At 37.2% G+C, this 15,713-nt stretch overlaps 1 long non-coding RNA gene across 1 annotated transcript; it reads right to left on the reverse strand.

Moving 5' to 3' along the window:
* Positions 1-2,950: 2,950 nt before the first annotated feature.
* Positions 2,951-4,078, reverse strand: LOC120075337. Its single transcript, XR_005481303.1, has 2 exons — positions 3,744-4,078; positions 2,951-3,194 (listed from the first exon to the last, which is right to left on the reverse strand). It is a non-coding gene; the product is annotated as an uncharacterized LOC120075337 (long non-coding RNA).
* Positions 4,079-15,713: the final 11,635 nt, after the last annotated feature.

Here is a 15,713-nt window from a genome sequence, read left to right on the forward strand (position 1 = left end):
CTGAGATCTAGAACTGCCATTGTTGCATGCGCATTTCATCTTATATTGTAAAATTTAGTAATTTGGTTGTTTCTGAAATTAGAGTGGCTAGCATCACTTTTGAGGACTTTGTACTATCATTTCAATTTTTATGATGGGTTATAGGCTGGAACTTTAACGTTCTACATTGTTGATTTACGGCTATGTTGTGCCTGTTGATTTTTGAACTGATTATTCAGTTGTGTGCCAATGGCACACACTTGTAGATTTTGAGTTTGAAACAAAATATTTGGGAGTGTGTTTTCTTTTCCGGTGTTGTTTATTCGATTTTCAAAGGAAACTCTGTTGAAATATTTTAAAGAAGTTGTAATGCTAGCCACCTATTTTGAAAAGCGATTTTAGAGTTTGATAATAGATTTCGTTTTTTAGTTAAAATTTATTTTCGTCATGTCATGTCATGTCCTATGTTTGGTAGGGTAACTTGAGGTAGGGTGTGATAATTGGAGATAGGATAAATGATCTCTTTTTTGATAAAGGAGTAGAAAATGTTAACAGAACTTTTACAGTGACTGAAATAGGATTGACAGATACTGATAATTAGAACAGAAAAACTATCTCATATTAATTCTAAGGGCTTGCAAGCCTTATCTAAAAGGGTCATTTTACCTCAGGGCATCAATGAATAGCCTACTTTCTAGGAGCATTGTGTAATTGGTCAGGAAACTAGAACAACTTCACAAAAGCACAGCATGCCACTAAAGAAATTCTAGACAACACCCATTTAGACCTGTGGGGGCCAACATCAATTCCAAGTCTAAGTTGATCAAGGTACGTTTTATCTCTAATTAATGATTTCCTAGAAAAAATTAGATCTGTTTCTTAAAACTAAAAACCAAGTATTTTAGGAGTTTTAAATGTGGAAATGGATAATAGAAAACCAAACCACTAAGGAAATTAAGTACCTAAAAACAAATAATGGTCTAGAATTCTATGGTGAGAAGCTCAACAAAATTTGTAGAGAGAATGATATAACTAGACACAGACCGATAAGGTATACAATCCAATAAAATCGAGTTATAGAGAGACTTAATAGAACTATCATGAAAAAAGTTAGAGGCCAACTATCATATGCTATTTTTAATGAGAAATGTCCGATTGAAGTTGTTGCTTACATTATGTATGCCTTAAATATGTGTCCACATATCTTTCTAGACTATCTAACCCCTAAGTAAAAATAGCCCCAACTATCAACCTAGCCTTGATAACATAAGGGTATTTGGTTGGGTAGGATATGTACACTAAAATCATGAGAAACTTAAAGCTAAGGTAGTTAAGTGTATATTTTTTACCTTTACAAAAGGGGTGAAATATTTCTTGATGTGGCATCCATTGTGAAGAGATTTTTAATTAACAAGGATGCTAAATTTCAGGAAAATGAGATATTTATGCAAAAGGAAAAAAAAGACAAATTGAATGCACACAAAAATCCACCAATAGAATTGAGGTTGAGAGGACAAAAGACTTGCCTATTGATATTAACCCTCATAGTGACTCAGAAGAGGTAGAGGAAGAAATAGGGGAGCAATGTGATTATGTAAATGTTTAACTTGATTTGAGTAAGTACTTCTTAGATAGAGATAGACAAAGAAGAACAATAGTACCTCTTGCTATGTACTTAAAAACAAACTATATGAACCTAGTTCTAAATGCCACAATTATTCGTACTAATAAAAAACCATCAACTTTTGAGGAAGCAGTGAGTGATTGTGATGCTAGGCTAGGGATTGAAGTTATGAATGAACAAATGGAGATTTGAATTAAACTATGAAATCCATTGTCAAACTTTAAAAGTATTTTTCAAAATAGGTGGCAAGCAAATATTTTCTTCTTAAAATTTATTTTGAGGATCGAATAAACTACACTTTAATAAAATACACTCCTAAATCATTTATTTCCAACTCCAACTCCACCATCAAGTGTGCTTCATCAGACACTTATTGAAATACTTCAGATCAACACATTTTAAACAAGTCCATAAAAACTAAGAGAATGCAAGTTTCTGTTTACGAAATATTTAAAACTAAGGCTAGGCAGTTTATTTACAAGTCAAAATAATAGCAATACATTTACACATGCAATATTATATAGTACTACAAAATGGGTGGCAAATTTAACTCCTGTAGGCCTGTTAGAACCTCAATTGCTATCTGGTGGAAAAATTCAAGAAAAAAATGAACTAAAGAGTCTAATGAGTGATAGAAGTTCATAAGAAAATATTTTTACATAAAAGTTTTTATATTCTTATATAAACTTAAAACTCCCTAAAAAAATATGAATTATAAGCAATTTCAAAGCTCAATGATAATTAACATATATAATTTTTTTATAAAAGTATCTCTTGAAAACATAATTATAAGCTAGTAAAAGTCATCACCAATTCTGTACCCAAATCTCTGTCATAGAAGCGTAGGGTAAACTCAACATGCACAATAGAACAACTTGTGTCATACTATGCATTGAGAAATCTCTAGACACATAGCAGAGCAAATCTCTATCATACTATGTACTAAGAAATCTCCAGGTACACAATAGAACAATCTCTGTCATACTATATACCGAGTACTTACAAAGTGCATAGCAAAGCAAATCTCTATCATGCGTACAAGTAGAGCGGCCCCCAAAAGACAAAACTTCTCGACTCATGTCTCAAACAGGGTCGTAAAAACCTATCTCTCTCCAATATAATATGAAAACACATTCACGTATACTCTGGATTATCACCAAGGGTACAAGGATCTAGTGGTTTGAAAACACATTCAATATAAAACTCTTTATTCTCAACCATTCTAGTTCACACTGTCTTTGAAAAAGATTTAACACAAATCTCAATCATTTTTCAAGCTTGTAAAACAAAAAAAAATTCTATTCAACAAACTAAAACATTTCAAGATTCTCAAATAGTCATAAAATATGTCAAAAAATTCCGAAACCACAATTTATACTAAAATCATGATATTTTTCAAACTCCATAGCTAGTTTATAGAACTTCATAGCTTCACAAAAATCATACATAATTGTACATAAGTAGCTTTCTTGAAACTTCATAATACGTGCTAAATAAAGTAACAAAAGTATTTAGTAAAAATAAACCAGTATGAAGTCTACTTTTTGCAAGAATCTCGAGTCATAATTCGTCATTCTGATCTTCCATTCGCCTGTATATAATCGAACGTAATATGAGCATTTTCTTGGCTACCAAATAGAACATAATGCTCATTAATTCCAAGTCTTAAGTTAATATCCGCCACATAATCAAATTCATCGCCACCTCATATACTATTCATCAACTCCAGCTTCCTTTCTCTATCTTCACATTTACTCATTTTCTCTCTTTTCTTTTACTCTCATCTCCTTCTTCCATCCCTCCATAACCAAGACTTGCAAGTTTCTTCTTGCTTCTTTTATATATTATTATTATTATTATTATTTTCTCTCCTTTCTATGTCATCCTCTTCATATTACCCTAGACTCAAGGTAAGATTTCCATTTCTCTTTTAAAAGCTCTTCCTTTAGTTATTCCTTAATTGTTTGTGACCAAAACCATAAGTTAAACACAATCCATCTCCATTAAAACTTAAACCCATAAACCTTTGAACAACAAGAAACCAAGAACTTATGTAAGAGTCTCCAAAACTTTTACATCTCATCCATTTTTGTTTTTCCAAATTCTAAAGTAAAAATGCTTACAAAAATTGAAAGATTACCTATCGATCTCTCCAATCCCTTCTTTTGGAAGTAATCTTCGCTTTTCCAGCACCTTCCGGCACGACCACGACATTTCTGACGACCACTTCACCTTGTCATCTCCCTTCCTTCTTTCTCTGTTCATTTCCCTTTCTCTTCTCTCCTTTTCCTCCAACAGAATCGTAGGTTTAAAAAAATTTCATATATTTTTTTTATAAAACAGACTTGTTTGGTGTGGCTTCTAGGGTTGGCAACAGGGTTGGGCAGGATAGCGACTCTCCATTCCCATCCAGCGAGAGATATTTTCTCTCATTCCCACCAGGTGCAGGACCATTTCCGACTTTTTTTAAAAAAATATTTATAAATATTTGTAAATAAGTGTATATATATATATATATATATAATAATAAAAAATTTAAACGGGGCGGGATATCCTCCTCGTCCCCGTCCCATCCCCGACCGGGGACCTGATTAGGATCTTCGATTTGACTTCCATCCCCGATCAAATCGGAAATTTTGGGTAGAGATCCGATCCCCCCGGAGATTTTTGCCAATCCTACATTAAAGCCACAGGAACCCTCCTTTCAAAATATCAATTTTTTTTTTTCCTATTATGAAAAGCTGCAACTAGAAGCTTAAAGTCTCTCTTTCTCTTTTCTCTCTTTCTCTCTAACTTTCCAAATCATTATCTTCCTCTTCCTCTCTTTTCTTTTTATTATTATTTTTTTATTATTTTAGCAAAAGCTTTTCATAGAAGCTTGTTTCCACTTTATTTCCTTTTACATTGTATTTGTTCGTCGTTTTTTTTCCCACCACAGTCAGTACTTTACCAACTTCGAATTATTTTTTAAATTTTTTTTATTGATCTCCATTCTTTCTTCTCTTAAATTTCAAAATTGAATATTCAATTTGCAATCTCAATTTCTCTATTTCTTCTTCAATCCAAATTTAACAAAATTAAGTAATTAGGACATAAATTTGGGCTCAATAATCTTTTGCCCCTTCTTGTGTATTTGCTAGCAGTTGAAGATGCATGGTGATCTCTTGAATCTTCTTTGTCATGCTACTTGTAATAGCTCATTTGGCTACAAGCGAGGGATCAATGGATGACAGGTGCACATCAATCTCCCTTTCTTTAAATGGATTTGGTCTCAATTCAAGATCTTCATTTCCTACCTCAAAAGAATTCAAATAAGCCACATTCAAAGTAGAATTTACCATTATACTCACCTCAAAGATCGGTTTTGTAAGCCATGGTCATTGATCCACTGTATCACTTAAAATGGATCATCTCCTCTTGGTTGAAGTTTAGGCTTGCTAATATGGAAACATTTCCTTTCGATAGATGAACCTGAACCCAATCACATGGTTTAAAAATTATTTTTTTTCTCTCTTGTTTTTGCTAGTGACTATCTTTTGATTCTTCTTTTCAGTCCTTTCTTTGATTTCTTCATGTAAATTATTGATGTATTCTACCTTTGAAAGAGTTCCATCACTCGTAAACATAATAGGTTGCTTAGGTGACATATCTAAAGAAGTTAATGGATTAAAGCCATACAAAACCACAAAAGGTGAACAATGGATGGTGCTATGTATTGCTCTATTGTAGAGTTTTAAACCGAACTTAGATGGCCAAACAGAACGCACAAACAACCAGCAGAATAAATGCAATAAAGAATGAACACAAGAATATATAGTGGTTCTACCAATTTAGTCCACATCCACTTTGAGAACCGACTTGAATTAATTTTATTACGAGCAATGAGTTATTTACAATTATAGATAATCAGCAATAATTACCAATTTATAATTTAGTTACCCACTGATATCGAGAGATCCACACACGACATCGCCTCTAAAATCGAGAACAACCCGCTAAAAAACAACCAACGTCGAGTGCACTGTAGCTCGACTCTGACTGGCGAACCCCTGCAGTCCCACGCTCGCTCTGTCGCAGATGATTGGCGAACACCCACGTCAAACGCCTCTGACCAGCGCATTGCAGACACACGTCGAGTGATCCTACCATAGGACGCAGCCTACTGCTCGAGTGATACTACTGCCAAAAGAAAGACACTGCCAGGCACAACCACTGCAAGATGCACTGACTGGCGAACCCCCACGCAGCCAACGCCGGACGAAGAACTACCGTCAACACACACTCTCTCTGCGTGTGTATTCTCAAGTCGGCTGCCACCCCTCCCCTCTCCTCTTATTTTCTTAAGGTTCATGATTATCAACCCTAAAGAATAGAAGATGGGTTTATTTACAAAATTGTCATTTGCTCATAATTAAAAGAATGCCACTAAGCCTTTAATTTTACCAAAAATCCAATAAGCCCAATTAAATTCCTGGTTATTTTCTACAAATCTCCTTCATAACAAGAATATTTAAGGGCCAAGTTAATTCTTCAATCTCCGTATCACCCAAATTTAATATTCAGCCCATCTAACAGGTATATAAACCTATGGGCTGGAAGAACCTTGGTTAACATATCTGACAAATTCTCAATTGTATGAACCTTGACTAGCTCAATCTTTCTAGGTCACAACTTCTTTGATCAAATGAAATTTGACATCAATATCCTTAGACCGTTCATGATGAGATGGATTCTTCACAAGAAGAATAACACTCTGGCTATCACAACGGACGATGGACATGAACTCTTGCAACAACAACTCACCAACTATCCTTTTCAACCACACTGCTTCTTTAACAGCTTCACCCACTGAAATATACTTTGACTCAATAGTAGACAAAGCAACAATTAACATAGACTAACCTTCCAACTGACCACATTACCAAACAAACAAAAAATATGACCTGATAGAGACCTTTTGTCAAGATCTGCAACATAATCTGCATTTGTGAAGCCTTCCAACAATACTAATTTATCACAATCCCTGCTAAAATACAATGATACACACCTTTCAAATATCGAAGTACCCACATAACTGCATTCCAATGCTCCTTCTCAGGATTTGACACAAACCTACTTATCATACTCAAAGCATATCCCAAGCCAGGCCTAGTACAAATCATCAAATACATAATGCTTCCAATAGCATTACAATAGAAAATGTTAGACATCTCTAACCTTTCTCATTCAGTAACAGGAAACTGAGACGAAGAAAGCCTAAAATGAGATGCTAAGGGTGTCGAAACCGCCTTACAACCAGACATATTATACTTCTCAAGCAGCAGTTTATGCACATAACTCTCCTGCAAAATGGTTAACAGACCTTTCTCCCTATCTCTTTTCACATCCATGCCTAGGATCCTTTTCAGTTCACCTAAATCTGTCATTTCAAATTCATTACTCAACTGTTTCTTGAGATCACAGATTTCAGAATAATCCTTAGACACCAAGATCATATCATCTACGTACAGTAGTAAATAAATATATGTACCTTTCTTAGATAGTTTCCTGTACATGCAGACATCATATTAGCTCCTGTGAAACCCCTGCTTCAGAATAAAAGTGTCAAACCTGATATACCACTGCCTCGGTGATTACTTCAATCCATAGATGGACTTGTGAAGACGACAAACCATGTCTTCCTTTCCTTTCACCTCATAGCCCTTAAGTTGAGCCATGTAAATCACTTCCTCCAATTCTCCATGAAGGAAAGTTGTGGTGACGTCCATCTGTTTAACAAACATATCAAAGTGAACAGAAATAGATAAAATTAATCGAATGGATGAATGCCTCACCACTGGAGAGAAAATCTCATGAAAGTCAACTCCCTTCTTCTGAGTGTAGCCCTTGGCTACCAGTCTAGCCTTATACCTAGGCTTACTATCACCTCTTGTACCTGACTTGATTTTATAAATCCGCTTTGACTGAATAAGTTTTTGATTAGGAGGCCTTGGAACCAATGACCATGTCTGATTCTTCTACAACGAGAACAATTGTGCTTCCATAGCATCCTTCTATTGTTTCTTCAAATCAAATACAATTGCCTCCTCAAAAGTAAGAGGCTATACTTCAATACTGTCAGCTATACAAGTAAGAGCATAAGTAACTAAATCAGCATAACCATACCTCATAGAAGCCTTTTTCACCCGCTGAGGCCCGTCACGTGTAAACTGATAGTTCTGTAGGTCACTGCTACTTGAAATTTCTTCACCAAAAGCTCCCTCATCAATCAAAGTCCTTTAAAGTTAAGGCTATCCACTATCAAGACTGGATGACTGATCACTGGATTTTCTTGAACTAATTGATGGTTGTGCTTTAGAATCAATTCTAACATTTGCTTCCACCTGATCAACTGTTTGCTGTTTCTGTTGCTCTTTGACACAAAATGGCATCTCTGCTTCATTAAAGATCGCATCTCTGCTGATAATACATTTATTTTTCCCTTTTCCAAGCACCAAATTTTATATCCTTTAACACCCTGAGGATAGCCAATAAACATACATTTCAGTGCCCTTTTATTCAGCTTCCTTTCTTTAACATGAGCATAAGCTGAACATCCAAAAACTCTAAGATGATCCAAACTTGGTGCTTTTCCTGTCTATATCTCTTGAGGAGTCTTTAGGTCAAAGGCGGAAGATACACCCCTATTAATGAGATAATAGGCTGTTTGGGCAGCTTCCCTCCAAAACTTCAAGGGCAATGATGCATTTGTCAAGAGACATCTTGTACGCTTCATAATTGTTCTGTTAAACCTCTCACCTAAACCATTCTATTATGGAGTGTACGTAATAGTGAAATTCCTCGTAATTCTCTCAAATTTGCAAAACTTATAAATTTGTGATTCATAAATTCCAAACCGTTGTATGTCCTCAGATACTTTACCTTACGGTCTGTTTGGTTCTCAACCTACTTTTTCCATTCAAGGAATTTCCCAAAGGCTTCATCCTTCTGTTTCAGTGAATACATCCACACTTTCCTTGAAAAGTCATTGATGATCGACATAAAGTATGTCGAACCTATTGGGATTGGTGTCCTAATTCTCCCAGAGTCTCGTTGTTTTGTAAAGATACACATTGTTCAATGAATAAAATAAGTGTTATTTAATTCTGACATTTACTCATATCCAATAAACAAAGCTCCTTGGTTATCTTATGTGAACTTAAGCATGTATATGTGATATACAAGTGGATCATGCCTTAAGTGATAACCTAAATCGGTATGTAATATAAGGATTAAGGTGGGATACCTGATCCTGGTGACACTACGGATACAACCCACTTTGTAGAGGTTTGCAAGTGTTGTAAACTACCACAGATGGTTAATCCTGACCATCATGTGGAGATGTGGAGTGGGGGTGTCCTATACAAAGAGTTTGTATAAGACCTGAACCATGAGATGACTAGACTCTGTATATAATGCCATTGATACTAGAGACTTGCATCTCACCTAAACGACCATAGGTGACACGACCTCAATCCTGAGTGTTTTGTAAACTTCTGCCTTTGAGGGCGGTCCTTTGATTAGTATGGGTGAGAGTGGCCAGATTGCCAACTCAACATGCCTACCTTTTTGGGGACTTGTCTGATCTGGGAGCTGAGAACTCAATTCACAATATGGAATTCACTCCTTTCCCGAAGCAGGGATAAGTAGAGAGATTGCTCCCTTAAGGGATGATTCCAAGGCTTGAACATAATGGCCACAATTTCTCTTTCGAAGAGAAGACTCGGTCATAGTAGGACTATGATTTATGTTTATTAGAGGGATCATTGGTACTTAAGGAGACAGATGTAACTACAGTGGCATAACGGTTATTGGCCCAGCTGTACTTACGAGCGATCTGTGAAGGGTTGTCGCACCACTGATTGGTTAAGATGAACACATAATATATCTGTAGTGAGGAGAGTTCAGTTGTCGATCTTTAGTGGAGTGTCTGGCAGTTAACGGATGGTGGATCCCGTGACTAAAGTGTTTAGTCAGTTAGTAATGTACCATTTTGAAGCTTCGCATCTACAGGTCCATGAGGTCCCTTGGTAGCTCGGATTCAGGTTGAAGGATCAAGTTCTTGGTGTTGATTTGAAATGTTCAAATTGACAAAAGGTATTTTGATTATATATAAATATATTGATATGATGTATGAGATACATCTAGTAGAGGATTGCTGTAAATGAGATTTTACATTAAGTACCATGGAATAGAAAAAAAAACTATGGTTTATAATGATTCATGAGATGAAATATTAAAACTATAGGTTATAAATATAGTATGATAAGTTGGTTATCATTTATGTTTATAATAATATTAATTATTAGATAGTTAATAATTTTTCTTTTAAATAGCCAAAATAGTGGGTGGTTATTGATCATGGTAACCGTGAGTATAAAGGAAATCAGTTTCCTATTTTGAAAAAAAAAGGTTTTTTACAAAAGTTTGAATAGAATTTTGAGTTTTCTCTCCGGCAAAAAGAAACTCACGGAAGTCGTCAAGTAAATATAGATTTACTAAACCAAACTACCTTATCAAGCCACTTACTTAATGTCTAGCTTCCTAACAGGTAGACGGTTGGGCTAGGTAAATGATCATACAGGTGCTAGCAAAACAATCATATAGTGTTTACTAAACGATCGCATAACTTTGCTAAACGATCGTTGGCCTAAGGTAAACGATCGTGTAGAATCGACCGAGCTAAACGATCGCATAGCTTTTCTAGACGATCGCATAGCTTTATCTAAACGATTGGGCATCAACCTATACGATAGGTCTCTGACTTTTTTTATTATTATTATTATTTCATCAATGCAAGTGCGATGGCTTGCGGTAATAAATTTCTCTTTATTACTCAATCATTCACCATTTAAAGTTCATTGCATTAATTACAAAAAAAATATCAAGGAATTTAAGACGAGACAGAATTAAATGTAAAGAAATAAATGAGGAAATAAATTCATAAAGTCAAAATTGAATTAAATGAAGAATTGAAGATAGAATTCAGAATTTAAAGAGACAGAAATTCAATAAAACATTAAACATAGTATTGAGATATGGACCGAAAATTACGTTGTCATGAGTGATCGCAATCCAAATCTCCACAGGCGATCAGGCTTGCCTGCTCAATGTCTTAAGGACATTACTCCTTTCCTGTAGATCCTGGGGCTTCTGAATTGCTAGGCAACGTTCCCGGTACTCGACTTCTTACCTCAGAGGCCTACTGGCCCACCTGAATCTCCAGATTCCTTTTTGAAGATGCCTGCGTTTACATTACTGTGTCGTTTTTATCCATATATTGCTTCAGCAGTGTCTCTAACGAGCTTCCCGAGGTGTTAGATGATGATGGTTGCTGGTTGTGCGGTTTTGATTGCCCTTGATTGTGGTGAAAAGGCAGATTCCCTCTACTACCCCCTTGATGGTTAACTGGCCCCTCTGGGTTGGGATTGCCTCCCCAACCAAAGTTTGGATGGCTTCTCCAGCCCATATTATTGGTGTTGCTGAAGGGGTTGTTCTGGATAGCACATACTTGTTGAAGGTTCAATGGGCACATGTCAGCTCTGTGAGCCCTTCCACAATTAACACAACTGATTGCGGCCACTTGAGCCGGTGCAGCAGGTTGCGTTGATTGTGGAGCAATGGCTCCTTGGTTGATTGCCATTGACTGGAGGATCAAGGTCATCGCGGCCATTTTCGCGGCCAACGTGGTCATTGTGGCCACTTGAGCCGGTGCAGCAGGTTGCGTTGATTGTGGAGCAATGGCTCCTTGGTTGATTGCCATTGACTGGAGGATCGAGGTCACCGCGGCCATTTGCGCGGCCAACGTGGTCATTGTCTCCGTAGGGACAATGGCTTTTTCACTTTTCTTTCTCTCAGTGCCTCGGCCTCCATATGCATCATCGATCCAATCATCCATATTCCGTGAGATGCGGTCGAGGATGACTTTAGCCTCTATGCATGTCTTATCCATAAAACCTTCTGTCGCGGAGGCATCAGCAATAACCTGCGTTTCTCTGTTCAGGTCATTATAAAACGTTTCCATCAAGACACAATCGGGGATCCCGATATGCGGACAATTTTTCACCAATCTCCTAAATTGCACCGAGGCGGTGCTTAGGGTCTCATTCTCCATCTATTCGAAGCTCAACACATCCTTTCGTCGCCTTACATTGCCAGTAGGTGGAAAGAACTTCTTCATGAACCACTCTACCATTTGATCCCATGAAGTGATTTCATTTGGCTCAAGTGAGTAAGCCAACCTCTTAGCCTCGTCCTTCAAGATGTAAGGGAACAGATACAGTCTTATATTTTCCGGGGTCACGCCAGGTAAGGAAAAATTTCCGCACATCTCGACAAAGCTGGTCAGATTGGTGTGTGGGTCTTCACCTTGCAGACCCCCAAACTGCCCTGCGTTTTGAATCATCTACAGCATGACCGACTTAATCTCGAAACGTGCATTCTCTTCCACAGTCAACCTTGAGATTCCAGGCGAAAAATCATACAAATTGGGTGCCGCATAATTATGCATTGGGATGTTGCAATCAGCCGCTAGGAAGACAGGATCTTGAGTCGGTCGAACATCCCCTTGGTTTGCATCCGGTACCGCATAATCATTGTTGTCCACCATGTTGGCTGCCTTCTTTCGCCTAATTCGGATCTGACGTGCCCTTGCGCGGAAAGTACGCTCGATCTCAGGGTCAGCTTCGAATTCTGGTTCAGCACCAGGACTCATAAACTGTCAGGCGCTCTCCGCGTTGAACAGCTAGTACAACTAGATCTGTCCTGCAAACTACCAAAAATAAACTCAAACAATAAACTGTTAACCAGTCCCCGGCAACGGCGCCATAAACTTGTTGACGAATCGTTGATAGGTATGATTGATGATGTTTTATGCTCGAATTGATGCGATACTACTGCTAGATATGCATTAATTATGGATGTTCACGTAGTATGCCATGCGTTGTCACAAGTTTCCTTACGATGGAACCAAGTGTAATTCCCCCGCAAGTTTCTCGGTGTGATCCGAGGTCGAATTCAGGGACTGTTTTAGGTTATTGTGATATGTTCACGATATATGCGACTAGGTTTTCAATCTTTGAAAATGTGTTTGTACAGGTATATAAATTGCGATAAAATAAAGTAAAGCAGTAAAGATGCGATGATAAAATAAAATACAATTAACCTAAGCTAGATGATACAAGATACAGGCTTCATGTTACAAGATGTTGGGGTCAAGGCTGGCTGCGAAAGTTATGCAAGACGTGGAATGCGGCGGCAAGTCTTATGAAAAGATAATAAAGAGAAAGATAAATAATATAAACAACGCAAGTTCTCAATTGCGTTAAAGCTAGAAATACTATTCCGCTCTTCTCTTGGCATACACCTTTCAGTGATCGGCCACGCTCCCACATGTTTGTGGTGAAACAAAGAATAACGTAATGAATGCAAGGTTGCTTCCATGTCTGAAAGTACTACTCTGTTTAGTTAACGCATTCTTCTAACCCTCTCTCGATAGATCAAAATGGCATCTTCACTTCTGCTCTCATAGATGAAGATGCCGTCTAGCATGCTTGAGCTAAATACATTTTATACCTTTAACACAGATTAAGTACTTGTTTGATTCATATTAACTCTCAGGGGATTTAAAAGACATCATGGAGAAAATGATTAATGGAGGAATGAAAATAGACAGAGAATGGTATATAAAAGCTATCGAAACATTTAATATACCTATTAAGCATTTGATACATGGTGTGTGAATGAAAAGATGAAGAGAAAGTGAAATACAACGATGAAAAAGATAGAACAGATACAAACAAGTGCCAATGTCTTGGCACTGATTCGATGGAGATCTACTTTCCGGATAGGATGGATTTGATGGTAGTGAGAGCTTCCCTCTCAGGCTTGCTCCATCGATAGCAGAGATCTATGCACAGAGCTTCTGATCGGGTATTCAGCAGATTAGATTTGAGATTCACCTCTCGGCTTTATCTCATTTTCTTCCCAGATTTCTTCACTTAAGCACTCAGCTCAGCCTTTTCTCTCAATAGTTTAGCAGCACTTAGCCCCGTATCAAGTAGCATAAGTTTTCTCTGAAATCTATGGGGTATTTATAGGTGCAGGTCTTTGCCTCCGGCCTTGTGGTCCCCACTGATTGTTATGGTAATTCCAAAGATGGAGGGATATTATTCCTTCTGTTATGCAATCAGACCGTCAATTCTGCACAACCGTTAGTTGTACACTTATACACATCTAGATGTGTATAAGAGACAGGTTTGATACATGGTGGTGTGTGAATGAAAAGATAAAGAGAAAGTGAAATACAACGCTGAAAGAGATAGAACAGATACAAACAAGTGCCAATGTCTTGGCACTGATTCGATGGAAATCTGCTTGCCGGTTAGGATGGATTTGATGGTAGGGAGAGCTTCCCTCTCAGGCTTGCTCCACCGATAGCAGAGATATATGCACAGAGCTTCCAATCGGGTATTCGGCAGATTAGATCTAAGATTCACCTCTTGGCCTTATCTCGTCTTCTTCCCAGATTTCTTCACTTAAGCACTCAACTCAGCCTTTTCTCTCAACGGTTTAGCAGCACTTAGCCCCGTATTAAGAAGCCCAAGCTTTCTCTGAAATCTATGGGGTATTTATAGGTGCAGGTCTTTGACTCTGGCCTTGTGGTCCCCACTAATGGTTATGGTAATTCTGATGAACTTGGGATATTATTCCTTCTGTTATGCAATCAAACCGTTAATCTGCACAACTTGTGTTTTAATCCTCCACTTTTGCATTGCTCAGCTGCATCTTTTGATCGTGGATTTGCATGTGGTGTTGTTTTTATTACCGCATGCGGTTGAAAGTTAGCTCTGGATCGACTGTCGCATTGCGCCGTCATTGCGGTGATCGTCTCTTCATTGTTGATTGATGGGCGCAATGTGACAGAGATGCGTTGATTAGTTTCTCGAGAGCCTTGAGCGCAAGCAGTGACTTGGTTTCCTGCAAAATAGAGTGAAACTCAGCTTGTCATCCATCTTTATGGCGTTAGTGTGTGTAATTGCGATCATTTATAATTATTGTAATTCTAAGTTAATCTTCATACAATCGGCGCATATTTACTAACTTTTGCCGCAATATCTAGGTATGGTGGCATAAATAACTTGTATTTCTACAAGTTATCACACCCCCAAATTTAGATATATGTTTGTCCTCAAGCATATCTTCCACTTAGGCAATCATTCTCAATTCCTATCCTATATTTTTCCGTTGATTGGTTGCTCCGAATGTTACACTTAAACACATTACTTGACATCGAAATTTCTTCCTATCCTTGCTAATTCTTAACAAAGCTCTACTTTATTCTTCTATTTAACAAATTTCTGCTCAAAAATGTTTTTCTAATTTTTCAAAATAGAATGTTTTTCTCTTCTTGTCAAAACAACTCGATGTATCTACATGCGGTGATCAAAACTTTACGTTATTTATTCACTTAGAGACTGCTGATCATGGTTACACTCTTCGTTTTTGCTTATCCCCACGGGTGTCATGCAAACATCCAACTACGGTGCCAATTTCAACTTTAACTCATGAATTTCAGAGGAGTTGTCTCTTGCATTTATTTATTTATTTTTTCTATTTCATATTGCGTTGTTCTTGGAAACCTACCTTCATTTTGGCTTGCTCCTACGGGTGTAATAAGAACATCCAACTACGAGCAGGCTCCTTTCACAACTAAACTCTTATCAGGTTGGAAATATTTTTAAGGATTTCCCTTGTGCTGACATTGGAGCTTTGTATGAATTTTTTTTTTTGGTTTTTATATGAATGTGAACGCAATTTTTTAAATACTGCATATTCTGATCTTATCTGATCAGACCTCCCCCACCCTCAAATTTAAAGATGAGCAAGGTCCTCATTGCATTGTTTGGAGAGATTAGACAAACACTTAGAAGAAAATTTCAAAAAGAAGGTTTGAGCAGAACTTTGAAAGATAAAAGGTAAAGTACTGCTAAACTAAGAATTAACTAAGTGTTAGTTTGAATTTACTAAGTATGGGAAATATTTCTAAGTATAAATATATATTACATCATAG

The sequence above is a fragment of the Benincasa hispida genome, chromosome 4, assembly GCF_009727055.1.
Source record: "Benincasa hispida cultivar B227 chromosome 4, ASM972705v1, whole genome shotgun sequence".
Taxonomy (NCBI): Eukaryota; Viridiplantae; Streptophyta; class Magnoliopsida; order Cucurbitales; family Cucurbitaceae; genus Benincasa; species Benincasa hispida.